Source organism: Hippopotamus amphibius, chromosome 4 (genome assembly GCF_030028045.1).
Source record: "Hippopotamus amphibius kiboko isolate mHipAmp2 chromosome 4, mHipAmp2.hap2, whole genome shotgun sequence".
Lineage (NCBI taxonomy): Eukaryota > Metazoa > Chordata > Mammalia > Artiodactyla > Hippopotamidae > Hippopotamus > Hippopotamus amphibius.
Window position 1 is genome coordinate 78507665 of NC_080189.1, and position 24209 is coordinate 78531873.

At 39.8% G+C, this 24209-nt stretch overlaps 1 protein-coding gene across 7 annotated transcripts in view; it reads left to right on the top strand.

Annotated features, from left to right (window-relative positions):
• The window catches only part of LOC130851184 (cytochrome c oxidase assembly factor 1 homolog), an 88216-nt gene that overhangs the window by 26942 nt on the left and 37065 nt on the right, over positions 1-24209 (top strand). For 3 of the 7 annotated variants that reach the window (XM_057731106.1, XM_057731109.1, XM_057731108.1), the window contains exon 2: positions 12588-12649. The exons of 2 other annotated variants lie outside the window; for them this stretch is intronic. The gene's annotated coding sequence lies outside the window, so the exon portion shown is untranslated. Of the gene's footprint in view, positions 1-12587; positions 12650-19392; positions 19447-24209 lie in introns of all 7 variants that reach the window. 2 more of the 7 variants (XM_057731110.1, XM_057731111.1) reach the window with 2 other exon arrangements.

The window sequence follows — 24209 nt, forward strand, 5'->3', positions numbered from 1 at the left end:
GTATTTCAGTAAATGGTGCTAGAGCATCATGTATGTTCATATGGAACAAAGTGAACCAAGCCCCATATTTCACACCACACTCAGAATAAATTCCCAGTGCATTGTAGATCTGCTTGTGAAAGGCAAAACAATAAATATTTTAGGAGACATTATAGGAAAATATATGGCCGTAGAGTGTGTGAAGTTTTCTTAAATAGGACACAAAAAATATTAACTACAAAAGGAAAATTATAAATTGGATTTTATTAAAATCAAGAATTTCTGTTTATCAAAAAACACCTTTAAGAGAGTGACAGGCAAGCCACAGAGTGGAAGAAGATATTTGCAGCACTCAGACAAAGTGGGCTGAGATGTGTGTAAGTCTCAACTTATATAAGTTCTATAAGTCTCAACTTCCTTTGTGGCTTCTTGGCTCCATTTTAGAGAGCTCTCTTAGCAGTACCGACTTCATTTTGATTTTCCTTTCACAGGGTTTGTGGAATGAATAAAGGCACACTAGGATTTAGAACACTGAGGGAACAGGCCTGGGGGTGTGCTCTGCAGCTTGGATACTTCCTGGGTGAGCAATGAGATCACGTGGGCACATGGCAGGGCGGCAGGGGAGCAGTGGGGGTGCCTGGTTTAGGATCCCCCAGAGCAGACTTGGACTTGAACCCTGACTCTCTCATTTCTTGATTGTGTGTTTTTACCTCATCTCTAAAATAGGGATAGTTATAGAACACACCATACAGAGCTAGGATTAGTGAGATGACGTACACTAGTATTTGCCTGCAGGAGATCTTCAGTCTGGTAATACAGCGAGGGGTGGCTGTGCCAGTAGTGTGGGGAGGGGTCACTACAGATGAGTGAGAAAAAGACAACCCAATAGAAAAATGAATGAGAGACTTGAGCAGGCACTTCACCAAAAGGATGTCCAAATGTCCAGTAAAAATAAGAAAAGGTGCTCAAGACCACAAGTCATTAGAGAAATGCAAATTAAAACCATAATGGTGTGTAACTACTACATACCTGTCAGAACACTAAATTAGAAGGACTAATAATAGGGAGTTTGTGGGAATATGAGCAAGGAAATTCTGATACACCGTTGGTGGAATGTAAATTGGTACAACCACTTTGCTAAACTAGGTGGCAGAGTTGAAGCTGCATGTATGCATACTTTATGACCCTGCTGTTCCACTACCCACAGAAATGGTACAACCAAGTGGTATGTATATGAATGCTTATAGCAGCATTATTTGGTCTAGCTTCATATTGGGGAGGTGTAGAAAATGCATCTGTACTCTAGTAGGTAAGTAAATTATTATATGTTTCTTCCTAGAAATAAAATGCTGTAAACAAAAATGAACAAACTCAGCTCACACAACAAAATGGATGTATCTCAAAAACATAATGTTAAGCAGAGGAACCCACATGCTAAAGAATACATACTTTATGATCCCAGTGTTTACAGGTCATGACAGTTACCCTTGGAGAGGAAGAAGGGGTTAATGACCGGGAGGGATCAGGAAGGTACTGGGCGCTACTGGCAGTGCTCTGTTTCTAGACCTCCATGGTAGTTGCATTGAAGTTTGCTTGTTCTAATGTATTGAGCTGGATATTTATGTTTTGTGTGCTTTTCTTCTTGTGTTCAACTTCAATAGAAAAATAAAAAAAGAACCACCCAGCTTTATAATGCCCAGTAAATATTTGATGCAAGATTGTCCTCCTTACTTCTCCATCTCATTTGTGAGCATTTGCATATGTCCTTTGATTAATGATTAATTTGGGGCTTGATGATATGCTTATGAATTTGAACTCTTAAAGATTAGATAGAGGCTGTTTTAGTCAGCACACATACAGAAAGTGACTTTGCCCTTGAAAATTCAGATGCTCCAAGTTTTTGTGACCCACAAACAATATAACTTTTTTTTAAGATGACAAGTGCAATGAAACTCTTATGACATTTGTTGTTTTAGTTTTCATTGTGGAAAAGTCTTAATTGTAAACACTTGAAGCTATCACTTTTTTGGGTATTTTTTTCTATTGTTTCAAACCTTATTTTTAACCCAAGAGGTTTGTGGTTTTATAAAAGTTACATACATTCCCTGTTACATTTTAAAAGCTTTAATATATTTATTTTTTCTAATCGCAAATGGAATATTGTTTTGAATTTTCTTCTAATTGTTGAGTATTTACAAAAATGTTGATTTTTATGATTATCATTTATATCACACTTGATTAAACTCATTGATTCTTTGGTAATGGTTTTGAGTAATTTCTTTGTATTATCTTCCCATACAGTCATGTCAGCTGTATCAACTGGTGTTAATAGTAGTGATTTAAAAAAATCATTTCCTCTTTTTAAAAAATATCTTATTGCACACCAGTATTCCTAATACAGTTAAATGGTCATCATTATCTAGTCCTGTTCCCTCTCCCCTCATACCTTTTTATTTATTTATTTTTAAAATTATTTTTTAAGAACTTTTATTGAGATACAGTTAACAGACAATAAGCAGCATATATTTAGAGTGTACAATTTGGTATCCCAATCTCCCAATTCATTCCCCCCCAACCCTCCCCGCTTTCCCCGCTTGGTGTCCATGTGTGTGTTCTCTATACCTGTGTCTCTATTTCTGCCTTGCATTTCCTCTTTCATAGTTGTTAGCATTTGCCTTATATATTGAGGTACTCCTATATTGGGTGCATATATATATAATTATCTCCTCTTCTTGGATTGATCCCTTGATCTTTATGTAATATCCTTTCTTGTCTCTTGTAACATTTTTTATTTTAGTCTATTTTATCTGATATGACTATTGCTACTCCAGCTTTCTTTTGATTTGCATTTGCATGGAATATCTTTTTCCGTCCCCTCACTTTCAGTCTGTATGTGTCCCTAGGTCTGAAGTGGGTCTCTTGTAGACAGCATATATATGGGTCTTGTTTTTGTATCCATTCAGCCAGTCCATGTCTTCTGGTTGGTGCATTTAGTCCATTTACATTCAGGGTAATTATCGATGTGTACGTTCCTATTACCATTTTCTTAATTGTTTTGTTGTTGTTTTTGTAGGTCCTTCTCTTCTGTTTCCCGCTTAGAGAAGTTCCTTCAGCATTTGTTGTAGGGCTGGTTTGGTGGTGCTGAATTCTCTTAGCTGTTGCCTCTCTGTAAAGCTTTTGATTTCTCCCTTGAATCTGAATGAGATCCTTGCTGGGTAGAGTATTCTTGGTTGTAGGTTCTTCCCTTTCATCACTTGAAATATATCATGCCACTCCCTTCTGGCTTGCAGAGTTTCTGCTGAGAAATCAGCTGTTAACCTTATGGGAGTTCCCTTGTATGTTATTTGTCATTTTTCCCTTGTTGCTTTTAATAACATTTCTGTCTTTAAATTTTGTCAGTTTGACTACTGTATGTCTTGGTGTGTTTCTCCTTGGGTTTATCCTGCCTGGGACTCTCTGTGCTTCCTGGACTTGGGTAGCTCTTTCCTTGCCCATGTTAGGGAAGTTTTCAACTACAATCTCTTCCAGTATTTTCTCAGGTCCTTTCTCTCTCTCTTCTCCTTCTGGGACCCCTATAATGCGAATGTTGGTGCGTTTAACATTGTCTCAGAGGTCTCTTAGGCTGTCTTCCTTCTTTTCATTCTTTTTTCCTTATTCTTTTCTGCATCAGTGATTATCACCATTCTGTCTTCCAGGTCACTTATTCGCCCTTCTGCCTCCGTTAATCTGTTATTGGTTCCTTCTAGTGTATTTTTCATTTCAGTTATTGTGTTGCATATCTCTGTTTGCTCTTTAATTCTTCTAGGTCTTTGGTAAACTTTTCAATCTTTGCCTCCAGTCTTTTTTCAAAGTCCTGGATCATCTTCACTATCACTATTCTGAATTCTTTTTCTGGAAGGGTGCCTATCTCCTCTTCATTTAGTTGTTTTTCTGGGGCTTTATCCTGTCCCTTCATCTGGTACAAAGTCCTCTCCTTTTTCATTTTCTCTCTCTTTCTGTGGCTGTGGTTTTCAGTTCTGCAAGATGAAATACTGCTTGATACTGCTGTCTGCCCTCTTGTGGAGGAAGCTATCTAGGAGCCTCCTGTGTGCCTCCTCATGGGAGGGACTGATGGTAGGTAGGGCTGGGTGGGCGGAGCTCAGTAAGACTTTAATCCGATTTGGTGGGTGGAGCTCAGTAAAACTTTAATCTGCTTGTCTGGTAATGGGTAGGGCTGTGTTCACACCTTATTGGTTGTTTGGCCTGAGGCCACCTAGCGCTGGAGCCCACAGGCTCTTTGGGTGGGGCTAATGGCAGACTCTGGGAGGGCTCACACCAATAAGCACTTCCCAAAACCTCTGCTGCCAGTGCCCCTGCCTCCTCAGTGAGCCACAGCTGCCCCCCACCTCTGCAGGCAACCCTCCAACACCAGCAGGTAGGTCTGGTTCAGTCTCCTATGGGGTCACTGCTCCTTCCCCCTGGGTCCTGGTGAGCACATTTTTTTGTGTGCCCTCCAAGAGTGGAGTCTCTGTTTCCCCCAGTCCTGTGGAGGTCCTGCAATCAAATCCCGCTGGCTTTCAGGATCTGATTCTCTGGGGATGTCTCCTCCCGTTGCTGGACTCCCAGGTTGGGAAGCCTGATGTGGGGCTCAGAACCCTTACTTTAGTAGGTGGACTTCTGCAGTATAACTGTTCTCCAGTTTGTGAGTCACCCACCCAGCATTTATGGGATTTGATTTTAATGTGATTGCGCCCCTCCTACCATCTCATTGTGGCTTCTCCTTTGTCTCTGGATGTGGGATGTCTTTTTCAGTGAGTTCCGGTGTCTTTCTGTCGATGATTGTTCAGCAGTTAGTTGTAATTCCGGTGCTCTTGCAAGAGGGAGTGAGTGCACGTCCTCCTACTCCGCCATCTTAATCCTATCTCTCCCCTCATACTTTTTTAAATAAGTAAAAATTCTCTTTATTTTCTCCACTAAATTTAAGTGGCATTCTTTTCTAGATTGTGCTTTAACCCTTGAATTTTTAGGAAGGCTCATAGAATAAATAAGGGGCTCAAACCAGAATTTAAACAGGTTCAAGGTATAGAGGATAAAGGGTCACTGAAGATTCGAATATTACTGCATATTTTTTTAGCTTTTGAATCAAAATACTGTAAGCATTTGTATAAAAGGTTTTCTTTTCAGTAATATAAAAGATGAAATTTTTTCTCTACTTTTGTTAGTTACTAAAGAGTTTTCACACTTTTTTTTTTAATTAAACATTTTTTTTTTATTTGGCTGCATTGGTTCTTAGTTGTGGCATGCGGGATCCTTCATTGCTGTGTGTGGGCTTTTTGTTGCAGCGTGTGGGCTCAGTAGTTGCAGTGCGTGGACTCTAGTTATGGCGTGCGGGCTTAGTTGCTCCATGGCATGTTGGATCTTAGTTCCCCGACCAGGGTCGAACCCATGCCCCCTGCATTGGTAGGCAGATTGTAAACCACTGGACCGCCAGGGAAGTCCCTATACTTTATTTGTTAAAAATAATTTAGTGGTAAAGAAGTATTTTAGGACTTCCCTGGTGGCACAGTGGTTAAGAATCCACCTGCCAGTGCAGGGGACACGGGTTCCATCCCTGGTCCAGGAAGATCCCACATGCCGAGGAGCAACTAAGCCCACTGTGCCACAACTGCTGAGCCCGAGTGCCACAACTACTGAAGCCTGCATGCCTAGAACCCGTGCTCCACAGCAAGACAAGCCAGTGCAATGAGAAACCCAAGCACTGCAACGAAGAGTAGCCCCTATTCTCTGCAACTAGAGAAAGCCTGTGTGCAGCAATGAAGACCCAGTGCAGCCAAAAAAAATATTTTTTTTTATAACTTTTTATAAAAGGATTCTTCAAGGTCATATATTGTGTTGAATCTACATAAGCTTTTTTGGTTTTGTTTGTAGCTTTCTTTTGTAGAAATGAAAACGAGTAAGGTAAGCAGGGTATATCAGCATAAACTCATTACTGCTGTTGGTAAAATATGTTAGTCCATATTATAATTTCTCTGAGTCTCTGATAACCTGAGAAGTAATTCTTTGCAGAGCACCTAGTAGAGAGGTAGGTATGTGTTCTGCAGAGGCCAGTATTGCTATGGCTTCATTTTCTTAACTCAGTAGATTTGTAAAGAATATTTGCCATTGCATTTTTTAAAATGAAACTATTGTAATAAAATACAGCAAGATTAGTATGAACTTGAGTATTAAACTATAAATTTAAGGTTTTTTGGTTTTTCATTTATGTAGAGGCATTATCCTACATTTTTGGGAAGCTTATCGGGGCTTCTCTGTTAGTTTTTTTCTCTGATGTTACCAGAAACTGTATTTGCAATGTGAGGACAGAATTAGTTAGAATGTGGGTCTAAAGAATTTTTCCATGAGACAAATCAGGCTACTTTCAGAGGCTTGGGTTTTTTTTGTTTTTTTTTTTTTTTTAGTATTATGGAAATTTTCATACGTACACAAAATTAGAGAGCATAGGATAACATACAGCCATGTATCTATGACCCAAATTTAACAATTTCAGAAGCTTTAATTTGCCCTGATGTTGGAATATTATTACTGATTTGAGGTTTTACGTTACTTATTGTGGTCCATACTTTCTTCTCCAATTTAAAGGCTAAATTTGCCACCAGATGATGCTAAAAATTTAGAGCCTAATTTGGACAAGATCTGTCAAAATCATAGAGCATCCTGGATTTGCTGGCATAGTCTTGATTTTTGTTTAGTGGGGAACACTAAAGAGGCAAAGTTAAGTTTTCCCTTGCCCTTTAAGTGCTTACAAAGTGATGTTAAATACTGATATATAAACATACTTACATCCTTAACATAGATCTACCAGATGAATCAAAAGGGCAGACCAAAAATGTACCTAAAATAGTCCCATGCCCAGGCATTTGTATATTTGAAAAATTACGTTGACTCTAACCGTGCCCCAGCAATTCCCCACCTCCTGCCCAATTTCTCTTTCAGCTTATTTCTCAAATGCCTTTGGCCGTGACTTCTAAGATAGTTCTCATTCTGAAGTGGTAGTGTGTATGACATGCCAATTAGTTGTTTAGATGTTAACAGCATGCTAAATAGCTATGGTATTACTTCTGAGATATCAAATAAGCCTTTATCTAGGGCACAGTGAATCAATTAAAACATTTCTAACAGAATTGTTTAAGATTTCCTTTTTGTGACTGTGACAGTGGTGCTGTCTGTGGTAAAGAGTCAAGTGGAAATCTAGGCAGTGTTTCAAGACGGGAAACTATTAGGAGCAAATGTAAAATACACCCATGCTAATTGGTACTGAGAAAAAAAGGTTTTCGCTTTTTTTTTTTTTTTTAACAAATAAGTTGACACTGCAAATCCCACGGTTCACATTGAACAGACATAATTAACTCTGTAATTAATAAAGTGAATAAGAGCTTTTAATTAAATCATAAAAAGTACCTTGGTTACATCTAGAAAGGTGCGTTGAATGTCTCCTCTCACGACAGGGTGAACTATGCACTCCCCAGGATGAACTATGCACTCCCTGTTCTTCGTGTAAAATTCACCAAGTGAGGTATGTGTGACTTCTGCATTTGATCCTAGTGTATCAGAGTGCAGGATTCACCTTTGAGGGTGTGTGTTCTTTTGAGTGTCTCAATGCCTTTACCTCCCACTCGTATAATTTGATGAAGGCAGTCAAGATATAATTGTAGCTTTTAAAATTCACCCTGTTCTGAGTTTTCGCAAGCTCTAGATGTCTCTTCAGTGCTAAAATAAACCCCGGGGGAATTTGAAACTTTCTTGTGGACAGTTGCAGAAATGTTTATACTAATATAAGGTGGTGGTGGTGGTGAGGGCTTCTGGCTTTCAAACATGCAGGTGCTTTTCAGAATGGATATATCAGCCCTCATACAGACAGAACGTTTGTGTGGTAGGAGTATGTGCTTGGTGTGCCCTCCAAGCAGTATCTTCTTGTGAGGATTAGTTATTTAATCAGTAATGACTGATAATGGGTTTTTAAAAGCACATTCTAGTTTAGATTAGTGTCCTTGGAAACTAAGTACCCAGCCGAGTAAAGGTCACAATTATGGCAGGCTATTGATGATTCACATCACGTAGCCACTAACACAGTTGATACAAATCATTAGCATAATAGAGTTGTTCTTGTGCTAGTTGACTCATCCTTTTCGGCTCATGGCTGCCTAGTGAATCAACTCTAAACCTTCACTCTGGTTATAAAGCAGGTTTTGCATTGCGTTTTGTCCTGTGATTCCCAAAGGTTCTGCCTGTGTAAATGTTAGTGGGTGGCAGGTATTCAGTATCTTTACAGGGTGTTACAGCAAGGAAACCATAGCACTGAGAGGTTTGCCATTTATACCAGTCAGCTGGGTTTATGCCTTTGCATCTGCAAATTGTATGTCAGTTTTCACGTGTGAGATTTTTAAAAACAATCTTGCTTATAAAACAAGTTGATTGTGTTGATGTCAGTGAAATTAACCTGTCTGATTTATCTAAGGGCTAAACATTAGTTTTTCATATATGTGATTCCACAACTTTTGTTTTGACCTTGCAAACATGAGTTTTCCTGTAGATTATCTTTAATGTTCCTGCATTTTTATCCTGTATTATTCTAATTAATAAGCAATCTAAAGGAGAATTTTTCTTCTGAGCTCAAGTTACATAGGCACTTTCTAGTTTTGATAAAAGGTCTGAGAAAACAGAAGAGATCTCACTGGCCCTACTGTAATTCGGAAGCCTAAGGCTGTAAGTGAAAGAGCAGTTATCTACCTTCACATCAGTCATCTGTACCAACTGGTGATTTTAGAAGCTCACATGAGTCTTGGTGCCTACTGCTGTGTCTGCTTCAAATTGCATTTCTACTTCACAACCCTCCCTAGGGGTGTATTTATGTGGTAGTGTTTACAGATGATTAATATTTAAATAGAAATATGCCACTTGAAGGTCTTTTTAAGGAAAGGAAGCTGAAGTGGAATAGTGAGTGTGCTGGCAGTCAGCTCTCTTCTTGTGGAATTCCAGAATTTTCAGAGAAGCCCTAGCAGCCATTTCAATTAGAAGAAGCTGGCCATTGTTATTTACGAAGTTTGGAAATGTGCAATTTTAATCATATAAGTTTTCTTAGAATGTAATATGCTTCATTAAAATTATGAATATTTTAAGATTACAGAAGAGTTTAGAGAATAACAACAAATACCCATATAGCTGTCATCTATTTCTGTCAAATTTGATATTTTCCCATACTTGACAGGTTTTTCTTTTTTAAGAAATAAAACAAAATGGATACAATTGAAGCACCCTGTATAATCCTCCCTGATTCTGTTTTTCTCTCTTCTTCCCTTCCTCCTCAGAGGTAACCACTGTCCTGATGTATATTATTATATATAAATATAGTCACATACAAGATAGCTTCCTTTTCCATGTTTTCAGTTATATATTCAATTATATGTGTGTGTATGTATACACACATGCACACACATACAGCATCATACTATGATACATATCATTCTGCAAGTTGCTTTTCATTCGTTCAGCGTATTGTCAACCAGCATGTTGATATTCGTAGGTTGGGCATTCATTTTAGCTGTTATATAGTACTCCATTATATGTATCTATTATAATTTATACATTTCCTGTCGGTAGATATTTAGGTTTCTGGTTGTTTTGCATTTACAAACAACGTGGAAGTGAGTCTTCTTGCAGAGGTCTTCTTGTGTACTTGTAAGAAAGTTGTCCTGGGCCCTAGAGTTTAGGATATATACATAGAAGTGCAATTACTGGATTGAAGGGTATGTACATCTTCAGCTTTACTAGATATTGCCAAGTTGTTCTCTAAGGTACTTGTGTTATACTCCCACCACTGGTATACAAAAGTTTCCGTTCCATGCTCTGATCATTCTTGGTTTTATCAGGCTTAAATTCTTGGCATATGATTGGTAGGTAATGACTTTTCATATTGCTCTAATTTGCATTTTACTAATTATTAATGAACATAAGCAACATTCGTTCATCGAGTGGATGAGTTGAGTATTGCCAGATGACAGGCTACGTCCCATGTGCTTACATTCTAGTAAAGGGAGGCAGAAAATGAGTAGACAAGAAAATACATAGCATCTTAGATGGTGATAAGTGATGTGGAGAGAGAGAAGGGAGCACATGCCTTGTGGATAACTAGAGGAAGAACATTCCAGGCAGAGGGGATCACAGATGAGAAGACCCTCATGTGTGACATGTGCACAGAAGCACAGAAAGCCAGGGCAGCTGGGATAAAGTAAGGGAGTAGTAGGAAGTGAGGTGAGAGAATGAATAGTGAGCCTTATAGACCATTATGGAGACTTAGTCTTTTACCTTGAGTGATTACCATCTGAAATGTGAGGATTTTGAACAGAGGAGTGACATCACCTTATTTAGGCTTTAAAAGGATCATAGAGTGTCGTGGTTCTGAGAGGAGACTGAAAGAGAGGCTAAAGGAGAAAGCAAGGAGACGAACTAGGTTGTAGTTGTTGTAAGTCACGCAAGATGATGGTGACTTAGTCCAGGGTGGAGATGAAGGTGATGAAAAGTGTTCACAGTCTGCATATATTTATAAACAGAGTCAGCAAGGTATGCTGATATATTAGATGTGGGATATGAGAGGAAAAAGTACAAAGTTTTTGGCCGGGACAGCAGGAAGGTTAGAGTTGCCATTCATTGAAAGGGATCTGTGGGAGAATCCGGTTCAGGGAGGAGAGAGAATTCAGGAATTTGATTTTGAACAAGCAAGTTCTAGATGCCTCCTCAGCATTTAGGTTAAGATGTTGAAGAGGCAGGTAGATATATGAGTCTAGAGTACAAAGAAGTCTGAGCTAGAGGCAAGGATGTCAGCATAGAGGAGGGGTTTAAGCTATGAGATTGGATGAAGGGATGGATGTGGAGATAGAAAAGAAGTCCAAGAAGAGCCCTGGGTCACCCCAGTGTTCAGAGGTCAGAAACATGAAACTTACCAACAAGAAAGACTGAGAATGCATGCTCGGTTGGGAGGAGGAGAGCCAGGACGAATAGTGTCCTAGATGCCTAGGAGCTGTTTGAAAGAAGGACTGGTTGGTGACATCGGATGTGCTCTGGTAGATCAAATATGCTGAGTGCTGGGACTTGCCCTTTGGTTTTAACAGTATGGAGGTCATCAAAGACTTTCACAAGAGCTTTTTCTGTGGAGCAGTGAGATAAACACTAGGTTGGTATACCCTCAGAGAATGGGAAGACAGGATTTGGAGATAGCAAAAATAGACATCTCTTTTGAAGAATTTCTCTCCATGGTGGAGTAGAGAAATGGGACTATTGCTGGAAGATGATATGAGATTAAGAGAGTTTTTCAAAGTGTGTTTATGCTTTTATTAGTGTGTTCGATGCTGGTATGAGTGATACAGTGGGGGGGCGGCGGCGGAAATTGATGCATAAGAGAGAGGGGAGAATTACTGGAATGATGTTGAGTAGGTGAACGGGGATGGGATCTAGCATACAGTGGAGGGACTGGTTTTAGTAGGAGCACAGACCATTCATCCATGGTGGCAAAGGGAAAGCAAGAGTACTTTGGCACAAATGTAGGTAAACTGATAGATTTGGATTGCTTTTATTTTTTCAGTGAATTAGGAAGCCTGGGAGGGGGGGTGAGGTGTAGAAGTGAGATGAGAGGAAAGGGTGTGATGCAGTCATTCAGGACAATAGAGAAATGGTCTGTGATTACAAGGCCACACCATGGCCCACTTGGAGTCAGTGGTCATTGGTATATAGTGAGGTCAGTCAGCAGAGTTAAAAAACTCACCTGTGCAGATAAGGTGGAGGCACGATTTATCTAGGATTGGGGTTTGCCTGGTGATAATGATAGAGGAAGTGGGAGCGAGATAGTTGAGGCTGTGTTCAAAAGAGGGGATTGTATTGATGGACCATGAGCTCTAGATTGGGTGAAGGACAGTGAAAAGATGGTAGGATCAATGGACTGTAGAACTGGGCTTTAAAATACTGGAGTAAAGGTGTTTGAGGAGGTGAGTTGAAAAAATAAGGGATGGCTGGGAAGTAGGTTGGTGGAAATTGAGATTGTGGAGGGGGTCAAGTTATTGGTAAGGACAAGTTCTAGGGTGTGACTGTGGGAATGTGTAGCTGTGGTCAAGTGAAGGACTGGATTTGAGAGGAGAGGAGGCTGTCAGGGATCATCTGTGGATGTTTAAATCATCATGCATTTTGTTTCTAGGAATTTATTCATTTCTTTTAGGTTGTCAAATTTGTTGATACATAATTGTTCATAGTAGTCTCGTGATCTTTTATATTTCTGTGGTATCAACTGTAATGTTTCCCCTTTCATTTCGGACTTTGAGTCCTTTTTTTTAAAAATTTTTATTTTTTTTCCCTTGGCGAGTCTAGCTAAAGGTTTGTCCATTTTATTTATCTTTTCAAACAACCAACTCCTAGTTCATTGATCTTTTGCATTGCCTTTTTAGTCTTTATTTCATTTATTTCTGCTCTGATCTTTATTTCTTTCCTTTTTTTAAACTTTGGTCTTCATTTGTTCTTCCCTTTATAGTTCCTTGAGGTGTAATATAAGGTCATTTATTTGAGATTTTTCTTGTTTTTTCATGTAGGCATTTATCCCTGTGATGAGCTTCCTCCTTAGAACTGCTTTTGCTGCATCCCAGCAGTTTTGGTATGTTGATTTTCCGTTTTCTCTTGCCTCATGGTATTTTTTTGATTTCTTAAATTATCATGCATTTTGATAAGAACAGTGTTGGAGAGAGTGTCACAGCCACGGGCTAAAACCATTAGGGAGTGAGGTTGGGGGTGTCGTGTTGATGACTGCAACAGGAGAGTTAGGGATGGTGTGGTCTGGTAATGTGAGATTGAGAGCAGGTGAGACAGTAGTTTGGAAGTGACAGTGAGAAATAAGAGCATCTCTCCTGCCTCCAGCCTAATGGGAAGAGGAGTGTGAGAATAAAGACAGCCAGACTGAACAGGGCTGCAGGGAGAGCCAGGTTTCAGTTGACAGTGGCTTTCCACCCTGGCTGCACACTTAAATCACCAGGGAGGGCTTGCAAACATACCATTTCCTGGGTCCCAGCCCCCAGAGATTCTGACTCAGATAGTCTGGGGTGGAGCTCAGACTTAGGTAATTTTTTAAAATTCCCAGGTGCTTGTATGTGCAGCCAGGGTTGTGTCCCAAGCAGGAATGTCTGAGAAAATGTTGAGTAATTGGGGATGATAGAGGTGTTTCTGAGGGCATTAGGGAAAGGGTTCTGAGAGGGGTGGGACATCTTTTCAAAGTTTATTGGCCTTCTGAGTTTCTGTGAATTGCCTGTTCTTACCCATTAGTCTTTTTTTCTGTTGGTGAGTGTTCAGTTTTTGTCTTGGTCTGAGCTTGTTATTGAAGTATTTTGTGAATACCGAGAAAAGTACACACCTGCACACACTGAGTGATGAGCACCCAAGGCAAGAAGCAACATTACTAGCATCCGGAAGCCACACTTGTGCCCCCACCCCTTCTAGTCACTGTTCCCTCTGCTGGGAAAGATTTGATTCTTAAAAATCAGATCTTATGCTGCCTACATTGAACAAGATTTCATGTCAGAGTGTACTGGCCTTAGGTTATATGGTGAACCAAAATGGTCTCAGCCATGATACATGATACAGAGAAAATGATTTGAAAATCCAAGATAACACTTTTTCATCTGAAAACTGGCCTCCTGGAAGTGCATTGTAGTTGGAGACACATGGTCTCCATGGTCTTTTCTGCCTTCTCTCTGATCAGCTCTACCCCTGTCTGACTGGAAATGAGCTGTTTTGGCAAGTGGAAACGTGCTCTAGGTGACGAGGGCCTCACCCAATTAGCCAGGACAGTTCAGGTCTTCCATACCTGCTTGATTGTGATTCTGAATCTAGGGTTGGGGCTTGCAAAACAGCCATAAGCCAGGCTTGAATCAGGGAAGAGCTCTGAGGAATGGCCACTATGGTTTTTCTGAACTGTAACGTGTCTCATAAATGTAAATTGCCAGGTTCTGCTTTTTGGCAGCTGTTAATTTCCAGTATTTTGACCACTGCTGTTAAAAAAGATAATTTTAAAAGCTGGTGTTTTGATCTGTAAATGAGCAACACACTGAACTTTATTTTTTAGTTCTTAACAGAAAGCTGGGAAGCAAAAGCTGGTAGGGCATTATGATGAACTGTTTTTGTTACTGACAATATCAGAATATTGTTGTAATTAATGTACCAGTAACTTACTAATATTAAATTTCTTTTGAGTGGAATATTTTCATTCTCATGTCATTTTCCTTATGCTGTATTGTTGTAATAGTGACAAAGCTCAGGTGCTCTATAATGTTGTATGACAGTAAGCAAAGACAGCTTAGGATGTTGAATGGCCAGATAGGAAGTCTTCCCACCTTTGTCCTAGGTAAGCCTTTGACCTTAAAAAAAGGTAATCTGAATAGAAAGATCAGTGGTTGCCAGGGGTTGGTAGGGAGGGAGGGAAGAGTGGGCAAAACCAAGAGGACCTTTAGGGCAATGATGCTATTTTGTATATTATAACGGTGGATACATGTTGTTATACATCTGTCAGAACCCATAGAATGTTAGCACCAAGAGTGAACCCTCATGTAAACTGTGAACTTTAGGTGATGATGATGTGTCACTGTAGGTGTATTGATTGTAATAGAGGTCCCACTCTGGTTCAGGATCTTGATAGTGGGGGAGGCTGTGTGTATGGGGGCAGGGGATAGATGGGAGTTCTCTGTACTTTCTGCTCAATGTTCCTGTGAACCTAAAACTGCTCTAAAAATCAAGTTTACTATTAAACAAAAAAGTAACCTACAGGCTTTTTTTGATGGCATGTTGCAGTATTTAACAATACTTTCTAACATAAAATTATTCTCTCATCCATCATAAGGCTTTTATTTGACAGCATGTGCCTGTTTCTTAATATGTGCCCTCAGTAAATGTGAAAAATAACTAGCTATTATCTTCTCAAATACTAGAAGCTTGTTGTTTTACAGGTGAGCAGACCTAAGCCTTTAGAGATTATGGAGACTAGGGCTTAGGTTTCCAAAGGTTTAATTCATTGTCACCACAACCACCACTGTCCTTCCATGACCCCTCTGCAAATAGTCTCTCCGTGATTTCAGCTGTGATGCTCTTAAAATGTTGGCTCCATATAGTTTTCTTTCACACATTCACCATTTAGAACAATCATTTATAAAACCTGTAGCTCTCTTCTTACTGCATAAATTACCCAGATAGATTTGTTTCTGCATTCTCAAAGCCTGCCTTACTAATATTTAGGTAAGTGTCAACCGAGGCCAAAAAGTGGGTATCTGGGTTATTATTTTAGAGGAGATTTCCTTTACTTTTAGGTTGACTGTAATTCTTTATACTTTTCTGTGTTCCTCTGGTATGTTTGTGTAGGATGTTAATGATTATAACCAGTTCTTTTTGGCAAAAAGCATAGGTGCTGTTTCTGGAGATTGAGTTTACATTAAATACCTGAGAATTGCTATATTCAATAAGTATTCACATATCATCGACAATATTCTTATGTAATAAGGATTAACTACATAGTATATTTCAATACTTTATCTTCTTTCTTTTCTTTTTTTTATAAACTTTATTATTTATTTATTTATTTTATTGGCTGTGTTGCGTCTTCGTTGCTGCACACGGGCTTTCTCTGGTTGCAGCGAGTGGGGGCTCCTCTTCATTGTGGTGCCCTGGCTTCTCATTGCGGTGGCCTCTCTTGTTGCAAAGCACAGGCTCTAGGCGCGTGGGCTTCAGTGGCACATGGGCTCAATAGTTGTGGCTCACGGGCTCTAAAGTGCAGGCTCAGTAGTTGTGGCGCATGGGCTTAGTTGCTCCGCAGCATGTGGTATCTTCCTGGAGTAGGGATCAAACCCATGTCCCCTGCATTGGCAGGTGGATTCTTACCCACTGCGCCACCTAGGAAGTCCTCAATACTTTATCTTTTTAAAATTAGTATTCTGAAATCATGTAGAATGGGCATTTGATTACTTTTTTTATTTTCAAGGTTGTGTTCTAGGTATTTATTAATCTGTTGCCAGTTTCATAACTCATAATTTGTCCTCAGTGACACTTCCTACTTCTTAGGAACTGATTCCTCCACCGTTCCCAGTCCTTCCTCCCCAACACCAAAGATTGGTTAACCTAAAATTTTCTTTCTTTTCCTAATGATATATTATTATCATTTTATATATTTTAATTATTAGCATCATCAAAATATGTCATCTGTTTTTAAATTTACATGGATTAGTCAAAAATTTAAGTAATAATGCCACAGAGAGTCAGATTTTTCCACATGCTTAGTGTTTTCAAGATATCATTTATTTGGCTTCAAAATAAAAAAGTCTACTTTTCTATTCTCCAATCCCATGGGAAGATGAAATGCTAAGCCCTGGTTTTAAACTTAAGGAGAGTAAACTTCTGATTTCTTTTTTTCCTTTCTCCCCTATTATATTACCTCATAGCACTTTGACTTGGAAGGGACTTTAGAGGATAATGTAGTTCAGCTCTTTCATTTTATGGATAAAGTAGGACACAGAAGTTAAGTGACTTGCCTAAGTAAGTAAGTAAGATCTTGCAGTTAAGTGCCGCATCTTGGACTCAAACCCTGACCCTCCCCCACCCACCCACCCCCCTCCTTTTTTTGTATGTCTTTGTGCTTCTTAGTGGCACTAAGTTTCCCAGTCACTCTATTCTAAGCCAGTCCAATCTGCAGTACTGTTGATGCTTTCCTGGCAGCCTTGTCCACACCTCTTCCTGAGGATCTGCAAAAGCATAGGCTTGGAACCACAATGGCTACTTGTGTTGTTTTAAGCCACTAAGTTTGTGGGAATTTGTTACAGTAGCCATAGGAAACTCATACACCAGTTCATACCACTCTGCAGAAAAAGTCACCCAACTTGGCTTTCCTGCTTCCCTCATCACCTGATTATTTCATTGGCTGCCTTGGTTTCCCTTATGTTTCTCTAGATGGAATCTAGATCCTTCGATAAAACAACCCACTGTAAGACTGTCCACTCTCCATCAGCTATGGCTATCCTTAGGACATATCTCCTCTGTAGTTGCTCATTGGCTTTGCAAACACAACCCATGTTAAGAGGCAACATTACATTTTGAAACTGTTCTGCTATTGTCTGCTACTTTCCAGGAATTCAAGGTGAGATGCTGGTCTAGTACTCCTAACCACCCTGCCCTAACCCTTAAGAAATTTTTTTTTGTCACCTCGTAATACTTATCAGGGAAACTACCTATATGACTACAAATGCAGTTGCTCATAGCTTCCTATTTATGAAAGAGACTGAGCAAAATGTATATCTTGCTTCTACTTGACAGAGGAAGAAGGTGCTGGCCCATTACCTGGTTACCTATTTTATTGGGCTGACTTGCTCAGGCTAAAGGGCGTGTTTGACAGCCCGACTTGCCAAAATGTAGTGAACACATCTGTTAGCTCCTGCAAATGATGTAATCCTTGACTTGCTACAGCACCAAGTTTTTTCCTCTTTGCCTAGTGACTGTTGTAGTGTTAATTGGTATTGGAGGTTAATTTTGCAGAAGCCTCAGTGGGTCAGTGTGATATGAATTGGTTAGGACAAGTGACTCCCCCAGCCTTTTCAAATTAGTGTTATTCTCCATGTGGCTGAGAGGCTTGAATTCACCCATACTTTCTGTCTTCTAGCACATTCTATGTTAGGGCTACCAGAAAGGCTGAATCCATAATTCTGACTTTCTGCATTTGTTCACTCCCTGGCAGGGAAATTTTTATTGATGCAAAATTTCTTGACCCACTGTGAAATGAGGACCTTTCTGGACCCTTCTTCCTGCACTATCTAGTAATTTCCCAGGTATAGGGAAGAGGATATTTTATATTTTTGTAGACCTTAGGGACATTCGTCAGTGTCATTGACCAACTAATTCTTGCAGATGATATATCGTTGAGTCTTGCTTTTCTCCTTTTATCCATTATGATAATCCCTGCCTTTTAAGCTTAGTGTTTACACAGTTTACATTTATTATCAATATGATCAAGTTTAAATCTTGCTGTTTTCTACATGTCTCATCATTGTTCCTCTTTCTTCATGTTTTTCTGCTTTCTTTTGGATTAATACAGTATTTTTTTGTGATTCCATTTTATCTCAGTTATTGGCTTATTAGCTATACCTTTTGTTTTAGTTTTCAGTAATTATTCTAGGGTTTATGCATCTAACTTTATTAATTTACCTTTACGTAATATACCATTTCACACAAGAACCTTACAACAATATACTTCCATTCTATATCCTCATCTTGTGCTATTTTTGTCACATAGTTTACTTCTACATGTTATAAACTCACATACCTTAAGTTTGCTTTAAGCAGACAATTTTTTTCTAGCCTTATTGAGGTATAATTGAAAAAAATTGTAATGTATTTAAAGTGTACAACATAATGTTTTGATATTTGTATAGATTGTGAAAGGATTTCCATAGTCAAGTTAACACAACCATTACCTCACTTTTTTTTTTGGTGACAACCCTTAAGATCTACTCTCTTAGCAAATTTCAGTTGTATAATACAGGATATAGTCACCATTGCTGTACATTGTGCTGTGTTTGCTGTAGTCACACTGTACACAGATCCTCAGGACTTATTCATCTAATAACTGAAAGTTTGTACCCTTTGACCAACCTCTTCCCATTTCCCCACCCTCCAACCCCTGGCAACCGCCCTTCTACTCAGTTTCTATGAGTTCAACTTTAAGATTCTCCATATGAGTGAGATCACACAGTATTTCTATTTATTTCTCTGTCTGGCTTATCTCACTAAGCATGTCCTCCAGGTTTGTCCATGTTGTTGCAAATGATAGGATTTCCTTGTTTTTTTTTAATGGCTCAATAATATTCCATTGTATTTACATCTCTTTAAACACAGTTTTACTTGCATTCAGATCTTTGAACATAGCCCTTCACTGAAAGCGTGGGTCAGGGGGATATGGGAGCCCGCCACTGGGTGGGAGGGTATGTGAGTGAGGTGCACAGATCATCAGGGGAATTGTAGGTGAAGCATCCCCAGCAGCTCAGGGGCAGGCCTGCTCATGCCATCCTCGAAATGGTTAGTAGGATCCATGTCCCTGTGACACATTCCCAACTCCAGTGGCTGTTCTCTCAGCCCCTCCCTGCCCCTCAGTTGTGCAGCTCACCTCAGTGTCCTGGAAGGGGCAGGGAAGATGGGGTCTCCTTTGGCGGCATCCTGTACAGCTGGGGAAGCTGGGCACTCACTCACATGCTCTCACTTTCCCTGGTGGGAGAAATTGCTGGTGAGAAGCACTGAGCCATACCACCTTGAGAGAGGGGGTGATGTGTTCCTTTTACCTTCTTCACTGTGTCTAATCTGTTTTTCTCGCCCCCATAGTGTGCTGGAACTTCTCTGCTGGACCCCCAGTGTTCCACAAAAGCACTCTTCTCAGTAGGTGATTGTCCTAACCGTTGGTCTTTGGGGAAAACGTGGTAGAAAACTCCTATTCTGTCATCTTGCTGACATCACTTCAGTTAACCTTTAAAAAGATTAAAAATGAGACCAAATGTCCTTAACATTTAGCCATGTATTTTACATTGTAGGCCTCTATTACTTTTTGTAGTTCCAAATTTCCATTTGATATTTTCCTTCTGCTGAAAGAACTTTAACATTTCTTGAGATAAGTCAGAGGAAGACAAATACTGTATGAGGTCACTTATATCAACTTTTACTTGTGTGCAAAAGTATTTATTTTGCCTTCACTTGTGGAAAATACTTGTGTTGAGTATAGAATTCTATGTTGATAATTTTTTGATTCTACCCACTGAGAAGTGTTTTCTGACCTATAGACTGATTTCCTGCTCTGTGAAGACCCTCATCTCTGACCACTAAACCCCAGCAAGATTTTCCGCAAACGCGCAGATGCCAGATTGCAGTCAAGCTCTCTGTCTTTCCCTAGGGGCCTTAACACATTTGTGTGGAAGAATAGAGAGCTCCTCCTTTGCCAGGGTGGCTTGTATAAGCCTGAAGGAAAAGCAGTGGTGCCTCCCACTCAGATGACTCTGCACACTTTTCTTCAGTTTCTGTGCCCAAATTTCCACCTGGCTCAAGAGATCAGTTAGGATGTTATAGTTCAGGCAGAGATGATGGTAAGGAGCATTACAACCATGCTGATAGGCTGACTTGGCTAAATAATGATGAGGAGCTGAGAGGACTGGGTGCATGGAGTGAGAGAGACGTGTCCTGGAGACTGTGACCGTGCTCATCCCGGCAAACGCTTCCTTCTTCCTTTGTGTCACGAACCCTCATTGCCAGTGGGACGTGTTGTTGTTGCCCAATGAAAAGACTGTATTTTCAAGTCTTTTTGTAGCTAGATGTGACCATATCACTAAATTCAGCCTAGTGAGATGAAAGTGGAAGTGCTGTGTGCAGCTTCTAGAAAGTGTTATTAAAAGGATTGAGCGCTGTTTCCCCTCTTTCCTACTGGCTGTTATGGGCATGTGATAGCAGGCGCTCAAGCAGCCATCTTGGACCTTGAGAGGGAGGGCACATGTTGAGAATAGCACATCATCGAGAGGGCTGGGCACTGTGAACTAGAATACACTAGCTTGGCTACATCTGGGCTTCTTTTTTTGTGAGATTACAATTACTTTCTATCTTGTGTAAGCTCTTGGCTTGCCTGAGTGTTTTTTTTTGCTCTCGTTGTATGTGGTTGAACTTAATCCTGACTGTTGAAAGCAGAGTGACAGAAGAGGCTCAAGTTTCGATCCTGGATGACTGAACAAGGAATGTTGCATTTGGTAAAGAACAAACAGGTTAGGGGCTTCTGAAGGTAGATAATCCTATAAAACAGTTAAGCACTAACATGAATAAATCTCTGCAATTAAATTATTTTTTAAAACATGAAAACATTCAGACTGTATTTGAATCTTTTTTCTTTTGCCTTCTTAGACATGAATGTTGATCTCATACGTTAATCATGCTCGGAATTTGTTGACTTAGTCTTACATCATAGTGGAGTTCTGAAATATTAAGGCTCCCTCTGCCTCATTTTCCTATTAATGGAAGTATAGGTCTTAATCACATTCTTGAATTAGAAAGACTTTTAGGTTTGGAGATCCTCAAAAGATTAATTGAAATAAAACATGGAAGAATGCATGATCTGTTGAAACTATTTATGAAGTGCTATTTTCTCTTTAGATTAGGTCTTTACCCTCAATCACTAACTGTTAAAGAACCTTTATCACATGTTCAGACTTTCATGTCAAAATTATTGTCGTGCGTACCTAGGGAAAATTAAATTCAGTTTACATTTTTGGCTTTATTATAAAACTTTGAAATGACAATAATTTGGGAGTGTAGATTTCACTTTGCTTTTTTATCCTTCAAGCTATTCACAGAATTTTTAGGATGCAGATGTATTTTTAATCAGTTTTCTCCCTCTGACCTGTCTCCCTCAGGACAAAGATGATGGGTTTGTGGTGGTAGTTTTAAGCTTGAAGCCAGCAGGGAAGCATTTAAAATGTCTTCAGGCAAGCTTATTTTCCCTGTCTTCTTGTCTGGTCGTTAGTGTTGAAAGCTGAGTGTCTCTTTGCCTTTCTAAAAGTATGTCTTCTCGAGGTGCTAGCAGACAAGTTGGAATTTAGATGACCTATGGAATCCTTCAAGGCAATGACTATATGTGGGAAAAGGAAACTTTCAGGCAGATTCTGAGCTAGAACTGATGTAATGCATCCCAGAGAAGCAGTGGTTGGAACTCAGGTAGCTTTGAGTAGGTAACTTAATAGCAGAGGATACTTACCAGAAACAAGCATGTATAAAAGAAAAGAAATAGAAAGAGTAAGACTATTGATAACACAGTACAGGAGGAAGGAGGATTTAGGGCCGCTCTGGAAATTTTTAGAGGCCAAAGGCTGTAAAAGCTGAGACTGCTTCATTTTTCTTTTGATGTAACAGTCATTACAAAATAATAATAAGGTTCAGGCCAGTATCAACATTGAAACTCACCTATATTATATCAATTTTTTAAATACCTGTTTTATAGCATAGGACAGTGTCGTATACAAAAGGCCTTCTCCCAAACTGTACATTTCATTGACAACAAAGGCAGGCATACTTGGAACTGAATTGACAGCTTTGTGGCTGTAAAGATAAATATAGCACTTTTCAGGTAGTGAATTCATGAATAATCAATGAACCAGCAAAGGACAAAAAGTGACATATGGCAGCCTGGTGTGGATTAAGTGTGATTGTCACATCCCTTCCCCACCTTTTTCCTTCTCTAATTTATTGAAAGAAACAAAGCCAGCCTCGTGTAGCCAGAACATAGTACCTCTGGAAAAATCCATGTGGACAAAGCGTTAACAGGAGTTTATTCATGAAGTGTCTCCTCTGCCGATTGGTTGTTTTGATAGCCCAACTCAAATTGTCTGTGTCAATTGAAATTTTATTCAAAATGAGAATTTGACTTGAATTCTGTAGAGTTAAACTGGTGGTAAAGCAGTTTTTGTTTCTTTAACTTAATACTACACCAATATTTCCAAATAAGTAAGACTTAACCAGTTATGCTAATTTTGTCAGAATGTTTCTCTGTAAATAAACCACGAGTGCATTATAGCTGACTGTGTTTTCATGCCTGCACCTAGTGTGTAAACCAAGAGAGAGGGTAGGCATTCTTGGTTTTTCCCTTTGTATCAACCAACACTTTATTGAAGACAGTGATTTTATTATTTTTAACTACAATAACAACAAAACCTACCAGATTTAATGAAATTCATTGGTAACACCAAGGTTTTTCAGCATAGTATTCAGAGGGACTGTTAATAGAGAGGTGTTTGTTCCCAGCCCCCAAAATAACTGTACTTTAAAACGTTTTCTTCCTTGGCAGCTAATGAAGGGTGGGTTTTTAGTCCAGTGAGTCAGTGGGCCCCTTTTGTTTGCTCGGCTTTGTGCCAGGGGTCTGACCCTGAAAGATTTAACATTGGAGAGTCTCTAAATAGCCTGATTCTCCAGTTTCTCAATTCTGCTCTGGTTTTTCCAAACCCTTTGAAATAGGCAGCAGACTCAGAGTGGTAAGTTTTGATTATATCACATGTATGTGATATACAGTGATATAAAAAATTATTTTGAATGGCTCCTCCAACTACTCTCTAAAAGAGATTCTGGAAACTTGCTCTTAGACTTATAGATTCCCATCTGAATATGAACTGTTTGTTGATTTATTTGTAAATAATGTGGATCTTGTGGAAGTTTTAATGAGACCTCAGAAATCAAGGTCTGATTTGGGTTGGTCTGTAACATTCGACATCAGATGATCAGATGATGGCACACAGACCAAAAGTCAAGTCTATGAGAGGAGGATGTCCATAGGGCATCCCTTTCCGTCTTTGAGAAACACTGAAGTTGATTTTTATGATGGAATTGGCCGCCACTGGGAACTCTCATGGTGGAGAGATTATAAGAGACCCTTCATTTTTCTTGGTGGTGTAGAGAATCCTCTGTCTTCCCTGATGGCTTCCAGAGGGGGATGAACATGGCATGGACATATATAGCCTAAAGCCACTTCTTCAGAACTCATTCTCCCCTTGGTCCCTTTGCCCATTCCAGATTCTGAATGGCATTGTGTGCTACACAAAAACTTTTAGACTAGGTCAAGAGCGTGGTTGTGAAGCACTATGAAGAGTGCCACTTTTTGCACTCACAAGTTGAGTGTGGTAGTTAAGAACAGGCACTGTGAATCTCTGCGATAAGATGGTGATATAGTGTATTTCCCAAAGATGGCTGCACTTCCAGCCCCCTGCTCTTTATAGTCTGTGACCTTGACACTCCTTGAGAGGAAGGGTCTCTATCCTCTCTGGAATCTACACAGGCTTGTGATTGGCCTATGACTAATGGACTGTGGCAGAAGTGCTGAGTGATGTCTGAGGCTGGGTCAGAGAGGCAATTTAGCCACCACCTTGTTTTCAGGGGCACTTGCACTTGGATCCCTGCGCTGCCATGCAAGATGTCCTGCTGCGCTGAAGCTGCCATGCTGTGAAGAAAGCCCAGGACACAAGTGAGGCCAAATGTGGGTGCTCAAGGTGACAGTTCCAGCTGAGATTCTAGGTGACAGTAGCATCCACAGTCCTGCATGCAAGTGAAAATCCCCCCGGATGATTCCCACCCCCAGCCACTGAGACATCCCTAGTTGTTGAATCTTCTTAGCTGTAGCCTCA